This window comes from Aotus nancymaae, unplaced genomic scaffold (assembly GCF_030222135.1).
Source record: "Aotus nancymaae isolate 86718 unplaced genomic scaffold, 86718_ANA_hifiasm-v0.15.2.pri h1tg000004l, whole genome shotgun sequence".
Classification (NCBI taxonomy): Eukaryota; Metazoa; Chordata; class Mammalia; order Primates; family Aotidae; genus Aotus; species Aotus nancymaae.
The window spans coordinates 582,937-604,010 of record NW_026988415.1 but is presented as its reverse complement, the minus strand read 5'-3'; the positions used below and the strand labels follow the sequence as shown (position 1 = coordinate 604,010).

At 44.2% G+C, this 21,074-nt stretch overlaps 1 protein-coding gene across 1 annotated transcript in view; it reads left to right on the top strand.

Moving 5' to 3' along the window:
* The first annotated feature begins 10,677 nt into the window (after nt 1-10,677).
* MAMLD1 (mastermind like domain containing 1) overlaps nt 10,678-21,074 on the top strand; it is a 91,737-nt gene continuing 81,340 nt past the window's right edge. Inside the window, 2 exon segments of the mRNA XM_012477340.3 lie at nt 10,678-12,839; nt 13,320-13,473. The gene's annotated coding sequence lies outside the window, so the exon portion shown is untranslated.

The window sequence follows — 21,074 nt, the reverse complement described above, 5'->3', positions numbered from 1 at the left end:
CTTAACCCTTAGAACCCGTGAATATGACTTTACCGGGAAATAAGATCTTTGCAGATGTAACCAAGTTAAGAAGAGGCCATTAGGAGGATAAACCTCAATCCAGTGTGACTAGTGTCTTATATGAAGAGGGAAATTTGGAGACAGAGAAGGACACAGAGACATACAGAAAGGAGAAGGCCATATGAAGACAGAAGCAGAGAGTGGAGTACTGCATCTGTAAGAAACACCAAGAACTCTTGGAAGCCACCAGAAGTTAGGAGAGGGCCATGGGGTATGGAGGCCTCAGAGCCTCCAGAGGGAACCAGCCCTGCTAACATCTGGATTTCAGACATCTGGATTTCAGACTTCTGGCTCCCAGAACTGTGAAAGAGTGAATTGCTGTTGTTTTAAGCCCCTCAGTTTGTGGTCATTTGTTATGGCAGCCCCAGCAAATGCACGCAAATGGTGTGAAACAACAATTGAGCAGGCTTTCAGAGGCTATTGAGGGGTTGATGAGGAGACATTCATTTTTTAAAACTCTGGCATTGGCGGTACTCAATCATCTTATATTTAGGACCCACCTTACCCTGTTGTTCTTGCAGGAAGGCTCAGCTCAGTAGAATAAAAGGTTGTCACATGCAGTTGTCAGAGAAACAAGGTGGTGGCCTAAGAGATATACAAATTCACTCTGCTGTAGGGCTGAAGTAGTTCCCTCCTACTCACAGACTGGAAGGGTTCAGCACTCTTTTGTGCAGAATGGAAGTTCCCTGGGGAGGTCAGAACTCAGCCCTCCCAGGGGAGTGTACTTCCTGCTCAACCTCAGCATCCCTTATCTTATCTCTTACTTGTGACGGCTACAGGGACTTCAACTAGTATGAGCTCTAGTGAGAGGATTTTGATCTAGAAAGTGCAGAAAAGGCAGAGATGTTAAATGTCATTGTGGTCCATACACTGATATATGATTCAGCCCCGAAAGGAAATAAAGTACTGATACATGCTACAACATGGAGTAATCCCCAAAGCATGATACTGAGTTTAAGAACCTGGACGCAAGAAGTCACATACTGTATGATTCCATTTACATGGAATGTGGCAAATCAGTAAATCCATAGGAACAGAAAACAAGTTAGTAGTTGCCAGGGACTGAGGTGGGGTGTGGGGGATGATGAGTGGCTGGTAGTGACTATAGAGTTTCCTTTTGGGGTGACATAAATGTTTTGGAACTAGCTACAAAGTATGGTCGCACAGCATTGTGAATGTACTAAATGGCACTGAACTGTACACACTAAAATGGCCGATTTTATGTTATGTAGATTTTACCTCAACAAAAAGTCATTGCAGGCTTGAAATCATATTTTTGTACTGACTTTACTGAAGGTCAAATTTTATCTGTGTCCCTAAGGAGGGCAGAAAAGTCTTCTCACTTTCAGCTAAGCAGTGTGCAGTACAGACAGCCCAAGTGAGCCAACGTTAACTCCCACTTGCCAACACGGAAAGATAAGCACGGCCAGTCACTGTGGCTCACGACTGTAGTCCCAGCACTTTGGGAGACAGAGGCGGAAGGATCCCTTGAACCCAGGAGTTTGAGGTTGCAGTGAGCTGTGATGGTGCCACTGCACTCCAGCCTGGGTGACAGAGTGAAGAAAGAAGGAAGAAAAAAAAGAAAGAAGGAAGGAAGGAGGGAGGGAGGGAGGGAAAGGCAGCTCAGCCCTTCTGAGAGCCACCCTAGGCAGTCCACATGGCAAGACATTTCACAAGGATATCTTACTTCTGAATGGATCAACTGCACCCTGTAATGAAAAAAGGTAAAAACTGAAGTGTAAGGAGGCAAGGTCCACTGTATTCACTGGATCTCTACTAAAGGTATCACAAATGATTCTGATTTTTAAAGAACAATTTCCTTCATAAACAGCTTCTCTCTAGACTGTTGTTTCCTGAGAGCCCTCCAGAAAGTACAGTGAAAATGCACTGGAGACTCTCATCCAGAAAGCTAAGAAAGCACAGGGCCATCACAGTAATGAACAAAGCATGTTGGTACATCATACATGAAAACATTGCACACATTCCCATCTTCTGAGGCTCAGGGACATCACCAACAACTGGAAGATGAGCTGCTGGTGTGATTATTCTACAGCTTTGTTGAGGTGTATTGGTGTACAGTAAACTGAAAATGTTTAAAGTACAATTTGATCAGTTTTGCATATGTGTACAGCATCGCCACAATCAAGATGATGAATATAGTCATCAGTCCCCAAAGTTTCCTTGTGGCCCTTTGTAGTCCCTCCCTCTGGCCCCTCTCTATCATCTGCAGGCAACCACTGATCTGTAGTTTGCATTTTCTAGAGTTTTGTATAAATGGAACCATAGAATAGGGAATCCTTTATGCCTGGCTTCTTTCATTCAGCATAATGACAGACCCATTCAGGTTGTTGCATGCATATTCATCATTCATTCCTTTCTACAAATTACTGAGTAGTATTCTATTATCTGAATTATACTACAATTCATTTATTTATTTACCTGTTGATGGGCATTTGGGTTGTTTTCTGGTTTGGGGTGACTATAAATACAGCTGCTATCAACGTAACTATACAGGTGTTTGTATGGACATACCCTTTCATTTGTCTTTGGTAAATACCCAGCAGTGAATGCTTGGATTATACGGTATATGTTTAACTTTTAAGAAATTCCCAAGCTGGTTTTTTTCAAAGTAGTTGTACGATATTACATTCCAGCACTGGTGCAATTGTTTAAAAATCCGTGGCTCTCTATGGAGTTGGCAGAGGTTCATGATTTTTCACACATGTTCTGCAGCAAATTAGACATTGGGCTGGATCCAGAAATAACCTGTGACCTGGTTCTGGAGGCTATATTATTACGCATGATTGGGAGGAGGGGCAAGTGATGAAGGAAAAACTGGATGTGGGGAATAGAGCTGCACTGGGAATAGAAGACCATCAGAAGGAGTCAAACTAGCTTTTTTGAGGGGAAGGCTGAGAGCTGCAGGTGGCTGAGGGAAGGGAGGGGATAGCCAAGTGTTCAGAGCTTCTGACTGCCTGCCTAAGGAATTGGAACTCCCTGAAGAATGAATGGGCACTTTTTCTGGGCACCCATTTCTAGACCCTGGAGCCTGCATCTGCAGCCATGTTATTGCCTGGATCTGGGAACCCACTGCAACGGGACAGGATGTACTTGGCCTGTAATTTGGAATAAGCCAGAGAAGGTGGTTGTGATGTTATGTGTTTTCCACCCTTTGAGCACTTACTAACTGTTTTTTACAGCCCTTCATCTCTTTTCTTATCGTCTCTTTAGAGGTCAATTGGAGAGAGACAAAGTGGGGAGTGGGAGAGGTTTAATATCAGAGAATTCCTCACCCTACAGGGGCCCCCTGCCGGACAGAGGCCTTTGTGATGGGCATTTCTCTGAGGCTCTGGAGGCCTGTCAGAGGGTGCCTGGGGACTGTCAAAGTGGGAGAGCAAAAAGAATGCCAGATCTAGAGTCAGAAGCCTTCCACTCTAAGGTCACCAACCCACCCCAGCCTGGCCATTTTCAGCTCCTCTGCTCCTGAGAGCAGACTCTGACCATCTTTTGGTTTAAAATGATGGGGTAAGAGGGTGGGATGGGGAGGAAGAGAAGGGTCTTGAACATGTATTGAGCCTACCCTCTTGGCCAGGCATATGTGCTGCATGTCTTCCGTATCATGCTAAGAACTATGACAACAACTGATCTTTACTGAATTGTCCGACTGGATTGAACATGGTGCTTAGGACCTTACAGTGTCTCTTTTTAATCCTCGAAGCATCTGATCGGTAGATGTTATTATTGTGTTCATTTTACAAAGGAGGACACTAAGGCACAGAAAGGGTAAAAGCCTCACTCCCATCACATAGCCAGGGAATGGAAGAGCTGGTTAAAAAGAAAGAAAATCTTTCCCAGATGGATGCAATCTAAAAGTACACATCAAAAAGGAAAGGCACACTGCCCTAGACCCCATCACCTCAAAGAGCCTTCAATGTGAGGTAGAAATGACTGAAACCAAATAACTCCACATCCCAAGTTGCAGCTTGTTAGTCTGTTAAAATACAGGTGTCCCTGGGCTCATGATCCCTTGATGCTCAAATCAAGAAGACGTGGGTCCCATAGTCCTGGGAAGACTCACACCATTGGTATTTTTCCATCAAGATAGTAACACACATGGTCTAGAATTTCTCTTTGGCAGACATTGGCTGGGTTTGGGGCTCTTCATTTTGGCCTCAAATGAAGGCCTGGAGCCCTTCCAAGGGAAACGCAGGCAAAGGCAGCAGAGCAGAGCCACCCTGGCATGATTCAGCCCAAAGCGGCTGAGGCACTGCCTCTAGAAGAGTGGTCGACTGTCTGACTCAGCTTCTCCCCTGCCCCTCCTTCATTTGCGCTCTCCACTTCATTTTCGTCTCTGAAAGCTTCTTCTCAGCCATTTCCCAGGAAGAGCTGACTCATGGCTCCCAAACTGTCTCACTGGGGAAAAATGGTGGAGTGCCCATCGACAATTACAGGCAACGGCCCAGTCATCCTAGAAATCAAACATAAAGCTCTCAGAAGAACCTGTCTAACTGGCCATCAGAAGCTTCACCATACCTGGAGAGGAAGCAGGGAGGCTGTAGATTCATGGATGCCCTCAGTTTTCTGGTAAAACCTAATGACCCCTTCTCAGGGGGAAAAAAAAAAAAGTTTTAAAATACAAAAAATAAAACAATGGGATCAAAATAGTTATTAACATATTTACAAAACAAATTTGTGATATATTACTTTTTGTGCTTCTTAACACATTTAATAAGATCTAGCAGTAGGTCTCATAATTATTGTAATTTCAAGGTAGTGATATTTGAAGATTCCTGCTATGACTGCGATGTGAAATAAAAACATCTATGATTTCTCTTGGTGACAAAGTCACAGATTATGTAAATACTACTGTGGTTTGTTGCCAACATGCATAATTGAAGAAAAGCTAAATTTCAATTAGAGGTTAGTGAAAACAGAAATATAATTTCTTCCTCATTCAAGTTTATGGACTCCCTCAGTTCTATCCCTGAATCCTAGCACAAGATCACCTGTCTAAAAAACACTGAAACCTATTTGATTAGTTAGGATTTATTTTCCTGATTCCTCAGCTAAGCCAAACTGTTGTCCTTACCACTTTTTCTGATACTGTGTTTTCTTCTTACTGCCAAAGCACACCCAAGGATCTTAGATCCTAGTCCTAGCTCACCCACTTACAAGCTGTGTGACTTCAAATGAGTTGCTGAATCGGTTTGAACATCAGTTTTCTCCTCTGTGAAATGGGGATAATAATAATACCTACCTCTTAGTATTGATTAAATGAAATGCTTATAAAATATCCTGGCACTCTGTTAGCACCTAGTGGTTAGTCACAATAACTATGTTAGGGAAAGAGTTTATAAACCAAAAGGTAGCATGTGTGTGTTGATCATTATAACCATCTGTCTTGTTCTTATGTGATTTCTGTCTTTACTGGCTCTATGATCTCAGATTGGAGAGCATAGAAAACATACAGGCAGAGGAGGGGACAGTGGTAGGCTTAGAGCTGGCTCAAATGGGCTCCCAAAAGCCAACTGTTATGTTTTCAGGAATTTTGCAAGGTGGGTGACATCATATTGGTAGCTAGAAATCAGCCACAACAAGAGTATTTACAACACAGCAGTCAGTGCTATCGCTTTAATCAGAGCTTTTTTTTCCTTCGAGAGAGCTACTTGTTAAACACTTACCAGCACATCACTGGGAGAACGTGACTAGGGCCGCTGCTCTTATCAAAATGATGGTGAGGCATCCTGTACTATAGCTGGGGAAAATGAAACATCAAATGGATTTCAGGGGCAAAAAAATTAAATGTTCCTTGTAGTCCAAGTTAATTTCATTTGCTCTCCATTGGTTTATTTCATCTACAAAGTTTCAGATCAAGGAAAAACAAGTTTTTCTTGATTAATGCTCTCAGTTCTTGATAATTACTTCCATTTCATCAATTCTACAAAAAGAATCTCTTTTGAGATAAGGAAAAAAGACTTTCTGTTCCCTTTATCTGCAGACTGAAATATATTTTACTTAAAATCCAACATTTCTATATATTAGTAACTTACTTCCATGTCAACTTTTATCTATAAGACTGCTGCATTCTTCCCAGAGAGTATTGCAAAGGCACAGAGTGGAAAAGGGAGTTTACTGATTATGCAGACCTGTTAGTGTTACTTGAGTCCAAATGTTGGCTTAGATAGTGTTTTCAGAAACTCCTAAGTGGATGTTTATGTCTGCAAATGGAAGCGCTGAGTAGCTAGATTTTCAGGGCCAATGCGGGGGAGTCAGTCCTGGGTGGTGGTTTGCTCATGGCATGTGGTTGCATGAGCTGTTTTCAAATGCGCCTCTGCTACTTTGACAGTCCTGTAAGGCATTTGTACATGCTGTTCTCCACCTGTTAAGTATGCTAACACACAATGGAGAGAGGAAGTAAGATGGGGAGTGGCAAAGGAAAAACTTAAAGCTATAAAGACGTGGAATCCGGCAGAGAAGAATGGCTATCGAGTTGTGGGCTCCCATCAGTCCTGGAAGGGACTAGACAACCTCTTTTGTAGGGCTGCTATATGGGTATTCCAACAGGGAAGGCGTGTCACTAAATTTGCTCTGGCCTCGTGGTACTCCTTGGAGACTCCGGATGGCTGTTGAGCTGGTGGTCCAGTGCTTTTCCCACCGGGATTCCATTTCTCTTGGATCGTGCTGGTTTTTATGCCACGTGGGTATAGTCAGTGTGGTGCTTCACAGTGTCTCAAGCTTACCCTTGCTGGGTAGTCAGCATCATTGTGCTCCGTGCACCAGTTCATGTCTCTGGCATTTCCCCTTGGTAAGACTCCATTCAATTGAATAAGAATGCCTGTGGCAGGCAGACCTGGCAGGCTGCTGTGGCTGGACTTGAGAAAAATGAGGGTTATAAGCCTAAAGCCAAGCCTGCAATGGGAGGTCTGCCCACCTGATCAGTTCCAGTCTCTCGGTGGGAAGCTCACCCCTTGCCCAAGATAAGTATTTCGTGTCTGAAAAAAAGGCCTTGAAGAGAGATGCAAAGGGCTTAAGGGTGCAGTGGGAATTAATATTATGATTTCGCAAAGGCAGTAAGGAGCCAGGGATATGGATCATTGCTGCCAAGATGCAAGCTGGTTTCTGAAAGCAAAGGTGACAAAATTAGCATCCAGCCACTTGACTAGTCCACACTCACCTTTTCCTCTGATAATGGCATGGCCGGTGCACTTCATTCAGATAGTTGCTGGCTCAGCTGGCTCTCCACTGAACGGGGTTCTCAGAAGCAAACTAAACAGTATCCACTTGTATGCGTTTATGCCGGTGGCAATTTCAGATTGTTCCTGTCAAAATGTACCTGTTTTCCAAAATGTCTTTTTAAATCTAAGTTTCACATTTGTGGGAAGGTGAGGGAAGTAATTAACATTTTATGAAGTAAGCTGGAGAAACTGGCTTCTATAATTGACGCAGAAATGGTATGTGGATATCGCTGTCAGAAATTGAGCCAGACCTTGAACCTGATACTATTGAGCCCACACCTAGGAACTGGGCGTGTTCCTTCATCTCTTGTTTGTTCTGGGCATTGATGGGAAAGGAACTCCCTGGAGGGCACTGAGCATGGTCCCACGTTACATTGTTTCTCATTCAGAGAGGACACTGAAGCTCAGAAAAAGTCAGGAACTGGCCCAAGGCTCCACAGCAAGGAAACAGCGAAGCCTCTCAAAAGCCAGCCTCTTGACTCCTAGGCCAGCTCTTAAATCTACCCCAATAGAATGTCTAGTATCTCTATCGGTCTCTTTTGTTCTCTATTACCCAACTGCATCTGCATTGAAGTTAGTAATTTTTTAATGTTGGCATTCTTTCCACAGCCATTTGCCACAAGGGGAATTCCTGCACTCACTCATTAATTTATCACTGTGCACCTGCCACATGACAGGCTGTCTTCTAGGGACTGGACATTCAGCATGAGTCTCATATTTTGGAGGGGAGAGACAGACAGAAAAACAATCAACATTGTTTTTTGCACCATGCCAATGTTTCGCTCCATCCAGCAGCTATCCTCACAGTGGCCAGGCTTCCCTCTGCTAGGACTGGGATGGAGGCTTGGAGGAAGACAGTGCCACAAGCTAACATTGGTAGGGCTTACCACATGTCAACAGCTGTTCTAAGCATATGACAGATGTGCCTTTGATCCTCACCACAGCCCTACGAGGCAAATGCTATTATCATCTCTCTTCTACAGATGAGGAAATAGACAAACACAGAGAGGTTGAATATCTTCCTGCAAGGCCAAACAGCTAATCAATGGCAGAGCTAAGATTCAAACACAGACCACTGGGTGTCAGAGTTCATGCTTTAACCACCTGACTACACTGCCTGTCAGGATGGCTTAGAGCAAGCTTGTCTAACCCACAGCCTGTGGGCTGCATGCAGCCCAGGATGGCTTTGAATACAGCCCAACACAAATTTATAAACTTTCTTAAAACATTATGAAGTTTTTTGTGATTTTTTTTTTTAGCTCATCAGCTATTGTTAGTGTTAGTGTATTTTATGTATGGCCCAAGACAATTCTTCTTCCACTGTGGCCCAGGGAAACCAAAAATTGGACACCCCTGGCTTAGAGTCTAAAGCCTCTCCTGCACTCCCAGACCCCACTAAGTTCAAGGACACCAGCCAGGCCAGTGCACTCCCTACTAAGGGTGAGCACCTTCACTCTGGAAGGAAGTCAGAGGCAGCCATGTACTAGCTAGGTGCTCCGTTCCCCTTCCTCAGCCAAAGTGCCTTCCTCTGTGATGGGAACCACAGCCCCATTTGCTTCACAGGATGGTTTTGAGGCTCCAGGGAGCTGGCTTCAATTACACCAGCCCCTGTCCCCCACAAATTTGTTAGCACTGATGTCCCCCTACCCCAACTCTGGATTCCAAGCTGGGACACCAGGTTGTGCAGAGATGATAGATTGTTGCTTTGCTGGGTGGGTTCTTTGCCACTGCTCCCTGTGCTTTGCAGTAGTCTTGCCAGCAGCAAGTCCAGTTCAGCCTTTGGCATGCACAGTGCCTCCTGGCCTCCAAACCAGCTGGAGAAGCTCTAGCTGAGGCCACTTGAATGAACAGAGGAGAGATGTACAATAGGACCAGAGGTTGCTCAAGGCTGTTTGTCATGTCTGGGATGCTGCCACCACATCCCACATTGCCCCAATCTCAAGATTTCCCTAAAAACCTGTGCAGTGAGACCCTTTGCTGCCAAGGACACTTTCTCTGGCTGATTTCCTTGCTTCCCCAGTCCCAGCAAGCCAGCTATCAGGAGTTGTGAGCCCCAGAAGCAGAAACTGAACTTACTTATTGACAGGAACAGGCAGGCTGCCAGTGAGTGGAATTCACTTCATTTAATTGGCCTGTTTGCTTTGCAAATCACATGATTTTTAGTCAAATTTAGGGAATAAAAATGTAACAATTAAAACCATATGATCTAGAACCATATTTTAAAAAGTCAAGGATTTTAAAGTGCCCCCACAAAATATTCTAAAATTAAAATGGTGTTCGTGTGGGGATACAGATTTTCGTAGAAGGAAACAGAATCAAACACTCATTGGGAAGCAAGAAGTCCACGTATCAGGGATTCTATTTTGTACTTTTGGCGACTTTGAGACTCATGACCTGACATCCAAACACAATTAGGAGTGTGAGAGGGAAAGATTTCAGTTCTCTGGGCAATCTCATACCTAACTAGCTGGGGAACACGTGAGGCTCTCCTTGCATTGTACCCCAACCCTTCCAGGCTTCCCCTAAGCCGCAACCACTGACACACATGGAGAAACCACCTGCCACTCCCTGCAAATCTACCTCTTCGGCTCTATCATCAGGCTCTTCCCCTTCTTGCATCCCTCAAGATTGACTCTACATCTTAGCTGGCTCTCCAGCTAAATCTTTTAAGTGCTTCTTGTCAGTTCCTCCACTGTTCCAGCCATGCTTCTCTTGACAGCTCAAGCTCAATCCAATAGACTCCATGTGGACTGATGGACTTTGCTTCAAGCCCTTATGGAGTTGTGACAACTTCCTCCACTAATTTGATTTCACAGCCACCTTTTATGTTCTCTCTCTCTCTTACCCACTCCCCCATAAACAGCCTTACCAGTTTTTTTTAATGAGATAGGGTCACATTCTGTCACTCAGGCTGGAGTGCAGTGGCACATTCGTAGCTCAGTGCAGCCTCAACCTCCTGGGCTCAGGTGATCCTCCCATCTCAGCCTCCCAAGTAGCTGGGACTATAGGCGCCTGCCACCATTCCCAACTTATATATATATATATATATATATATATATATATATATATATATATATATATATTTGTATTTTTTGTACAGGTGGGGTTTCACTGTGTTTCCCAGGCTGGTCTTGAACTCCTGGGCTCAAGTGATCTGCCTGCCTCAGCCTCCTAAAGTGCTGGAATTACACACATGAGCCACTGTGCCTGGCCTGCTTTTAAGTTAAGGTAAATGCTATTAATTTTATTCCTATCACAACCCTCCTTTAGCTAATTGAGGCATTGCAAACCTGACTTTGAAATTTTTGGGGTATTCACTTGATGGTATCTATATTTCCTGTTACTGTGGGTGATCAGAGCACCACTCCTACTTATTCATGGATCTTGAGAGTTCATCTGAGATGTCTTTTTGCTTACAGGCCACTCAGTTGCCCTACTTGACTTCTCTTCCACAGTATTTCTTGAATCCCTCCCTTCGTGTAACTGTCATATGGTTGCTGTTTTGGAAATGCAATGATGGAAGCTCAGCCATCACTGGAAGTCTGTGGGCCCAGGGCAATTCATAAGCCTGGACATTGATGAGTTTCCTATGGAGGTGAAGCTTCTTCCTTTCCACGCTACCCAGGAACACTGTTGGAGAACAAAAGACTGAATCATAAATGTAAAGAGAAGCATGACACACAGAAGAAGAGAAGAAACCCTGTTCCACTAACAAGAAACGATCAGTTGAAGACTCATCACACCAAGAAGAGGAAAGGGGAGAGGCAACAGCTTCTTTAGGAGGGGCAGCAGCACCTGACGAAAGCAACCTGTATGCATCACGACCAGAGTCGGGGGAACGAAGGGAGAAGTTGGGGGGAGCTACAAGGATGTACCCTTGAAAGAGAAAAGAAGATAAAGAGATACCGTACCCCTGGAGTCCCTGGATAGCAAAGAGTCTGTCACACCCCACAGAAGGAGAAACCAGAGTCTTTGGAAAAAAGTTTCAGGCTTCTTCACAGAATAAGAGAATAATCTTTAATGTACAAAGGATAGAACAGTTGGGATGCTTCTCAGTTGGACTTGAAGACTGTGATGGATGAAGTGATTGTGAGAGGACTGCCTGGTCATTGATGGCCAGGGCAAATGACAGCCTAGGGTGCTGAGGGAGAGACAGAACACTTGCTAACAATGCTGTGAGCTTTTATCCTGGACCATTAGGGAACCACAGAGAACTGCAGAAAAAGAGCCATCAACTACTGGATAGATGGGCATGTACTTCCAAATTTCCAGAAGGAAAATTCCTTAAACTGAATATCTTATGTAGCTATCTATGGTTTGCTTGATATGCCCCCCTCGCTGGAAAAATTCTAGAACATACAATTAAAAGACTAGTGAGTGAGTGCTAGTGCAAAGGGGAGCCAGTGCAAAGTATGTTTAAGACAAAAGCGAAAAAGCGTTCGTTAGGAGTAGCTTGCTGCATTAGAATAGCTTCCTTTTTTGTTGGAAGAGCTCACCAGGCAGCTGGATCAGAGAAAAAGCAAGCGTTTTTGAATCTCAGCAAAGCACTAGGCAGCATCTGTTGTAAAATCTTCATTTAGAGCCCAGTTATGTGATTGTGTAACCAATTAGAAGACTGAATCCAAAGGCCATGGATAATGGATTCACATCCTCCCTTACAGAGAGGGATCTGGAGGCAAGTCCCAGGGCTGCCTCCTGGCTTGCTTTATATTTTCTCAATGATCTGGAGGAGGACTGAAAATGCACTCTTACCAGATTTGCCCCTGACATAGTGCCAGAGGTGATGAGTTCTAGCATGAAATTGAGATCCAAAAAGATCTTGACAGGCTCGAGATGGTCATGGGAAATTTAACAGTGATTAATGGCAAGTTCTACATTTGGGTCATCTGCTGAAGTATAGTGTGGACGAAATGTGGCTTGAGAAAAAAAACTAGGGACTGGTAATCGACAGTCATCTTGGTGTGATTCAGGAGTGAGCTGGCCCTGCCAGCAATCCAGTACCATCATCTCAGGCTGCCCTACAAACCATGACCGGTAGGCATCAGGATGAAGGTACTGCTTTTTGACAACCCTTAAACATGGCGATCAGTTCACATCAGTCATATAGACAAGTAGAGGTATCCAGGCTCGTGAGACACCAGGATGATGAGAAGGTTCATAATTACATGCATGCATGCAGCCAGTGAGTGACCTTCCTGGCCTGAGACTTGAACCCAGGGCTCCCTATCTCAACTTCAGAGCTTTGTAGAGAACTCTTATGCAAGACTCTGTAGGCAGCATGTCTGCTGCATACTGAATACCAAACCATGGATTATTCTGATTCTTCTGGGTATATTGACAGATGCTTTGAGAATTGGAAAACATTTTAATGGCAAAGACCCTATTGACCTTTGTAGATGTATGGGCTACCTGCCCCGCCCCCCCCCCCGCAACTTCCAATGCCCAAGAAAAACTCAGCAGAAATACTCTCTCATAAAAAGCAATTTCTTGAACGAATATAAAATGAATTCCATAACCACCAGAGGCGTCTTAATCATTTAAAAGGTAAGCGTTATTAAAACAATACCTTTCAGATGCATTAAGGTTACATAGTTAACAGGACTTTACTGTACCTTAACTTTGGATACAGAGTACAATGCAGAATGAGAAGTTTGTCTGTTTTCTTATACCTTTTCTACAACTCTCATACTTGCTTTGTATAAGCAAAAAGAGGAAGGATGAGTACTGGAATCAGTATGGCATAGAGCGCTTGATTAGACGAATAAATGAATGGCTGATTGGATGAATGAACTGCAAAGTCTTGGCACACAAGTGTTTATTCGGAGTGTTTCTGAATTGCTAATCAACTGTGCTTACAGTGGAGGAATGGTAGTGGATGACATTCCATTGGACAGCCTGTAGCTCTGTGGGTCTGAAACATGTTGAAGTAACATGCCTTTCAAGCTCTAGTTGTGTGAATCCTGAAACCTTATAAATATAAGTTTGTACTTGACCCAAAATAGAGTTAAATATTTATCCTTGAAGGAATTGGAGCATAAAAGACTACCAAAGTTGTGGAGGTGCTACAGATTTGGATTTTGAAGAAATCAGTTCAGAAGAAATAAATACAATGGACAAAGTCAAGCTCAGGAGAAACTAGACCTTCTTACTCTCTGGCTGGCTCAAGATGTCTCTTCAGGTGAGCACAGTTGACTGGGGGCCCCTGAGAAGAACGGAATAAACCTGAAAGCAGATGTTGGTTGTTTTCCTGGAACTTCCTCCTCCGAGTTAACTAGCACATTGCACATGTGGCCTCCACAGTTAGAAGCTTCAGTCAGGGGCATGTTTTTCTGTTGACTCCAGGAGGAGAGTTTTGTTTTTTGTTTTTTTTTCAAATTTATCTTGTTCACCCTGATAGGAGCTCTTGGGCTTATGAGATGGAATAGTTTTGAGTCATGGATCAAATGGTATACATCTAAGATCTGCTTGGGACTCGGCAGGTTCTCTTTTGCTCACCATAGATCACAATAGAACTTTGTGCTTGATAAATAGAGGAACTCAATGTAACACAGGCAATAGAAATAGACTCATATTGTTTTAACTGTGGAAATGAATGCTTCCTGATTTCAACCAGGGTAGCCTGTTGAAAGCATTCATGTCAGTTTTCCCTTCCAGCTCTCTTAGATGCCAAAAGCTGGCTGGCTGCAAAACACTCATCTTGTCTATTTATCATGCCATGCAGCGGAATGGCTGCCTATAAAATTGCATTTGTCTTTAAAGCCCGCTTGTGCGCGTTTTGTTGATTATTTTTTCGAAGGGAAGTGTCTGGGAACCATTTCCGAAATGCACAGCAATTTTCCCACTTTCTTTAGAAACCAAAGCCATTGTTGCCAGCTCACAATAGATAAATATCTTGAAAATTAGATTGTTTCCTCCAAAGCTGATGGTAGCAGCCTTGACTGTTTTCTTTCATTTGGGAAATAATATCTAAAATATTTGCAAAGAAGTAGTTCCAAGAATGGAGATAATTTATTTCATCATTATTAAGTACTGAAAGCACATTTTCCTCACATCAGATGGGATTTCACATGAAGTCTCTAAGTGCAACACTAGGGTTTTTTTCCTATTATTCTAAATCCATCTAAAGAGTGGAATGTATTAGGGAAGACAAGTTAAATGTGAACTCTTCACAGATCTTTTCTTGCCTGACAATAGTCTTTTTTTTTTTCCTTCTTTAATGGCTATTCTGGTTCTTTTAACTCACTGCTACTGTTGGCCACTTGCTAAGCACCTTCCTCTCCCTACCCACCTTCTTAGGTAGTTTTCTCTGTTGGACTTAGCATGAGTATAATTGGAGACAGAGGCTAGACATGTGTGCAAACCTATGGGGACATCCCCTCAAAATGCTGAGTGGCAACTGCCCACATCTCTTTCTCAGCTGTGGGTTTGTGGCTCTGAGGTTGCTGAATAATTCTTGAGCATTGTTCCAATGAATGATTCAGGGATTTGATTCCCCATATGGCTTTGCTTGAAATCTGAGGAAGGGGTTGCCTCACTAGTCTTTGGTTTAATGTGGAAAGAAGGGACCCCAAGCTCCACCCAGCCCCACTGGGAATCTGGAGGCAGTCTAGGATCTTTCCAGCAGCCACTGAAGGGAAGTCTGTTTGTACCCTCCTCTGGCTGGGGAGTTGCAATTGGTGGATGACCATAGAGGAAAGCTAGTCATCAACATAGGGACGATGCCAGCTGGCAAGCCTCGTAGAGTCCTCCTGGCCAAACTCTTTAGTATATTGAAAGAAAGTGCAACTCAGAGAGGTAAAGCAACTCACCTGTCAGCTTGCCACGGAGAGGTTGAAGCCTCAATGATGTTGGCACTTCTTTAAGGAGAGGGAGTTATTGGGCAGCCGGGGAGGCTGCCTTGCAGATTTATGAGGCTTCTTCTGTCCAGGATCTTTCAGAATGTGGACTCAAGGAAATATTACATAGAGGGTCCGTCTTTAAGTCCAGTCTGCTGGGTTCGTGCACTGGCTTGGGATTCAGGGAACCTGACTTCAAGAGTTAGGTCTCTCCATCCTTTGCTAGCATATGTTCCTGGGCGAGTCTCTGCCTCAGTTTCCCTGTCTGTACAAGAAGGGGATTGGACCTTTTTTTCTTGAGACAGAGTCTTGCTGTGTCTCCCAAGCTGGAGTGCAGTGATGTGATCTGGGCTCACTGCCACCTCCACCTCCTGGGCTCAAGCAATTCTCCTGCCTCAGTCTCCCAAATAGCTGGGACTAGAGGCGAGCACCACCATGCCCAGTTATTATTGTAAGGCTGGTTGCCTCGCCGGGGGCTCGGACACACCCCCTCCGTCGCGGGGAGTTCGGACACGCCCCCTTCCCTTGCCAGGAGCTCGGAAACGTCCCCCTCCCTTGCGGGGAGTTCGGACACGCCCCCTTCCCTTGCCGGGAGCTCGGAAATGTCCCCCTCCCTCGCGGGGAGTTCGGACACACCCCCTTCCCTTGCTGGGAGCTCGGAAACATCCCCCTCCCTCGCGGGGAGTTCGGACACACCCCCTTCCCTTGCCGGGAGCTCGGAAACGCCCCCCTCCCTTGCCGGGAGCTCAGACACGCCTCCTTCCCCCCCGGGAGCCCGGGAAAAAAGCCCCATCAGGACCTACCTGACACTATTTTGTCCTATCTGGGCCCCACTCCCTTCCATCCGGGTCCCACTCCCCTCCATTTTGTTTTATCCGGGTCTCACTCCCCTCCATTTTGTCCCACTCACCTTGAGCACAGCCAATCGGACGCCTCCACTCCCTATAAAACCCCGTGCCTGAGAGGAGTCCGCGCGACTTCTCCGGCCCCTCCTGTCCGGACCGCAGAACCTCACCTGGGAGCCTGAATGAATTCCCTTACATTGGATTATTTTCCTGCTGGCCTCAGTTTCTTCATTTTAAACGCAGCAACAACCCAAGGACAAGCCTTACAATTATTATTATTTTTTTTTTGTATTTTTAGTAGAGATAGGGTTTCACCATGTTGGCCAGGCTGGTCTCAAACTCCTGACCTCAAGTGATCCACCCACCTCGGCCTCACAAAGTTCTGGGATTACAGACATGAGCCACCGCACCTAGCCTGGACCTTATAATCTCTAGTTTTCCCTCCTGATATTAACATTCTAGGATTCTAACCAAGCTTTACTATAAAAGAGGAGAACAGAAAGCTGATTCCTTCAGCTCAGTTGCTGGCTCCATTGCCTGCATTGCAAAAAAGGGTTGCCCTTCCCTTGTGCCTTCAGTGCACACAGCACCACCCTGTCCAAGGGGTTTCTGGTTCAAGGTCTCATTTGATCCTCACCTGCACTATGGGAGGAGACGAGAGTAAGGAGGATCAGCCCCATTTTGTAGATCAGAAACCTGAGACTCAAAGAGGTCGAATGACCTATAGATGGAAGTGGAACTCAGGTCTCCTGGTCCTCGAACCCATGTTCAGTTCATTATTTCTCCTAGACTACCAGCTAAAAATGCTTTGTAAACCTTTGTTGGGCCAGCTGGTTTGACTGGCACCTGGGCCCAAGTATAACATATTCACAAACTGTTTCTACACTTTGAGACAACTGCTTGCTGAAATTGCTACAAAACCAAACAATTTCCAACATTTTCCTCCTGCCTACCGCAGCATTTCCAGTTGTTCCTATAGGGTAAGTCTAAGGACACGTTGTTTTTAAAATCATTTCCAGGGGGAAAAACATACTCTGTGTGTGTGTGTGTGTGTGTGTGTGTGTGTGTGTGTGTACCTTTGGGGCTACGATTGAGCAGTCCATAAGGGCAGAAAAAGAAAAGATCAGCTGCTGCTCCTGCTTCCTTTGCTAGTCAGCTGTAGAACCACCGGAACAGCAATTTGATGGGAAGGTAGAGGAACCTATGCCTACCAGTACTGATAGGAATAATCCCAAGCTTAAAGAGGGACCCTTTTCCTCAGGGCTTCTAGTACTTTCCAGAAGAGAGAGAGAGTCTACCAGCTAATGAGTGGGATGGTCTGTCCCTGCAATGGACACCGGAACAGCACCCTCCAACACACTCCAACTTTGATGGTCAACTATGGAAACGCTTAAGGGAATTAAGCCTGCAGGCATTTAGCTCATGGGAAAACTAGCACATAGATCACTTCCCTTTTCAGTTTGGACTGCCACTTCAAATCCAAGGTATCTTTGAATTCTCGAAGTGTATGATGTTCATAGCATAGGAAAAGATGATGCTGAACAAGTTCAAATTTTCTTCTTCAAGAAATAAGGACTTGAGAAAACTTGGACTCACATTACCTTGAAGGCGAGTTCTGCAGTCTATCACGTGACAAGATCAGCACTGCTATTGTTATTGTAAGATAGTCTTGGTCTGCCCTCATTTCTTGATGTCCCCAAGTTCCAGAAAGCTCTCTTCTCTGCCATATTGAGTGGTTCCTGTGTGCTGTTTGAGTTTAGAGTCCAGAGCATGGTCAGCTTGAGAAACAGTTTGCTCTCAATTGACTTGTCGGTTTGTACAATTCTTGGCTCCTTCAAGCAGGGTTCTGCCATCTGAGCCCACTTTGTGGGATTATGGGATGCTTGTACTTGCCAGGAAGTCCTGGCCTCAAGCTGATTCATCACTGAGTAGCACATGACACCCAGATGAGAAGGGGGCATTTTTAACCTCAGTGACATGAAAATTTCCTGAAATCAAAAGGACGGAGATTGGGAGTTCCCGGGGAGCAGCAGTGGTAGCAATGTGAAAAGTAGGATCAACCGGAGCTTAGAATATTCCTGCACGAACTTGCAAGTTGTTCATTGATTATGTGGGTTGCTAGAACAAGGTTTCCAGCACTGCTGGGTCAGCATATAAAGAGGGGAAAAAAGGTGTGTTGATGACCCATTTCAAAGGGAGCCGGTCTTGCTAATGGTAGAGGATATAAACATATTTTTCCTTCAAAATTTAAAAGATTTTGCTTTATCTTTTCTCTAAAGGAAACATCTTTCTAAAATCCCAAATTAGAGCAGAATGATAACAATTTGGACTTACAAAAAAAAAAGCCTTATTAAGATATGATTCATATACAATACAGTTCACCCATTGAAAGTGTACAATTCAATGTGTTTTAGTGTTTTCACAGAGATGTGCGACCATCATCACAAGTAATTAAAGAACATTTGCACCCTCAAAAGAAATCCTGTTACCATTAGTAGTCAGTCCACATTCTCCCTTCCTTCCCTCAGCCCTAGGCAACTGCTAAGCTACTTCAGTCTCTATGAATTTGCCTCTTCTGGACATTTCATATAAGTTGATTAATACAATATGTGGGTTTTTGTATCTGGCTTCTTTCACCTAGCATGATGTTTAAATGGTTCATCCATGTTATAGCATGGATCAGTACTTCATTCTTTTTTATGGATAATATTATACTCTATGGCTAGACCACATTTTATCCACTCATTTGTTGATAAATATTTGGGTTGTTTTCACTTTGTGCTACTACTATGAGTAGTGTGTCTATGAACATTCCTGTTCAAGATTATGTAGGAATCTATGTTTTCAACTCTCTTAGGCATATACCTAGGAGTGGAATTGCAGGATTATATAGCTACTACTCTGTTAGTTTCTCATAACAGCCTCACTGTTTTACATTCCCACCAATGAGGTATGAGAATTTCAACTTCTCCACATCACTTTGAGCTTTTTAAAATCAACTTTTCAAAACTAAAAGTGGTGTTTTAGAATATTGATATATCTGTTAGCACAAGGCTGTAATTATATGCCTTGCAGCTCTTACATAGTGTCAAAACAGTCCTTTAAAATGCACAGAAATATTAAGCAATGTGTTATGCATTGCTAAGCTCACTTGGGCTCCAGCACACCAAGTCATCCAGGTTCTAGGTTTGGTGATGACTTCAGAGAGTTCTAGTTCAGCCTTCCACCCAAGCTTGAATTCACCCTGCAGATCCATTCATGAGATCATTCCCGAGACCCTACTATGCTCTGAACACTAGGGCTACAGCCACATGTAAGACATGTTTCCCTCTCTCACAAAAATTTACAGTCTAAAGAAGGAGTCAAATGCTAGATAAATAGTTCCTGCCAAAGGCCAGGGGAACACAGAGGGAGCATCTGTACAGAAGGCTCTTCCTATGTACCTTGTGAGGTTGTTAGAGAGAACCAGTGAAATGCTCTGTGTAAATTGTCAAGCCCAGTGTCTGACTCATAGCAGGCACCCAAAGGTAGCTGTTATATTCCTGTATACAACTTTGCATTTTACATATGAGGAAACCGAGTCCTAAAGTTTAAGCAGCTTTCCCAGAGCCCCATAACTCATGACTGAGGAGCCAACCTTTCTGTTTCAGGCCCTGCTTGTTGAGCTCTAAAGCCTTGGCTATACTGATATGTAGGAGGCTGGCCTGCATGTCTTTGCCCTGCCTGTCTCCAGCTTGGGCTCTTCTGCTTCTCCCAGGCCTGGTTTCCTGGATCAAGGCATCCTACTTTACTCATGCCCTAGCATAACACTAAGGTTTTTAGTGGTGTATAGTAACTAGGAACAGTTAGCTAGTCCCTAGTACAGCAGGGTGATCTACTGTAATTACAGCAAGAAGTGGTCATGACTGACAGTGGCTTCAGGAGTCTATTGCTGGTACAGCATTCTCTGCCTATCAGCAGCCCCACATTTCTTTCCACCATCCAGGCCAGAGGTCTGAAAAGTAGGAATGGCCTAAGCCTCCTGGTCTATCTTCCGCTGGCCATCAAGCCATGCAAAACTTCCTTGTAGATGCTGCCTTCCGATTGTTTCTTCTCCATTCCCATATGGCTCCTGTACCACAGTTTTGTCTACAAAAGTTTATAAGCATTTGCCATGAGCAAAGTATTTTGTTGGGTTCTCTGGTTGAGAGCCACCTGAGATAAATGCTCCCTGGTTTCAGGCTCATGGGGATGGCAGAATAATAAGAATCCAGAGCTAGGTGTTCTCTAAGTGCCAAAAGCCAAGGACTGCCCTGGGCTCAGGATGTTCCAGCTCTTATTCATCCTAATGAGAGATGGTCAGTCCCTCACCACAGAAGACTAAGCATGCCCAGAAGCTCAAAGTAACCAGCAAGTATGATCTGCTGTGGAAATGGACCAGTCTCCACTGGTATCTTCACCTTGCCTGCAGGAACATTTTTATCCCCAATGTATTAGTTTGCTAGGGTTTGCATTAAAAAGTATGAAAAACTGGATGACTTAAGCAACTGAATTGATTGTCTCACAGTTCTGGAGGCTGCAAGTCCAAGATCAAGGTGAGTCAGCAGGGCCACACTTCTGACAGCTCCATGGAAAGACCTGTTTCAGGCCTCTCTTCTGGCTTCCAGTAGATCCTTGGCTTGAGGCAGCAGAACTCCAGTCTTTACATAGTGCTCTCTCTGTGTGCATGTTTCTGTGTCCAAATCTCCCCTTTTTATAAGGATACCAATCATATAGAATTAAGGGACCACCCTACTTCAGTAAGACATCATCTAAGCTCATTGCATCTTCAATGGTTTTATTTCCAAATAAAATCACATTTTGAAGTACATTATGAATCCATAACATCAACATACATGTTTGAAGATACATTTGAATTACTCTGCCATCAACATTATCTTCACCCAAGTAGATGTGTTCTGTTCTTCTGCAAGCTCATTTGAAAGCAGGAGTTCTTTTGGCTTTTCTTTGAGGGTCGAATTTCACCCTTGAAGAATGATGACTCTAATAATGAATGCCTTCTGCCCTAACCCCAAATCTGCCCAATAGTCTGGAGACTCCAGGTAGGATATGATGGCCTC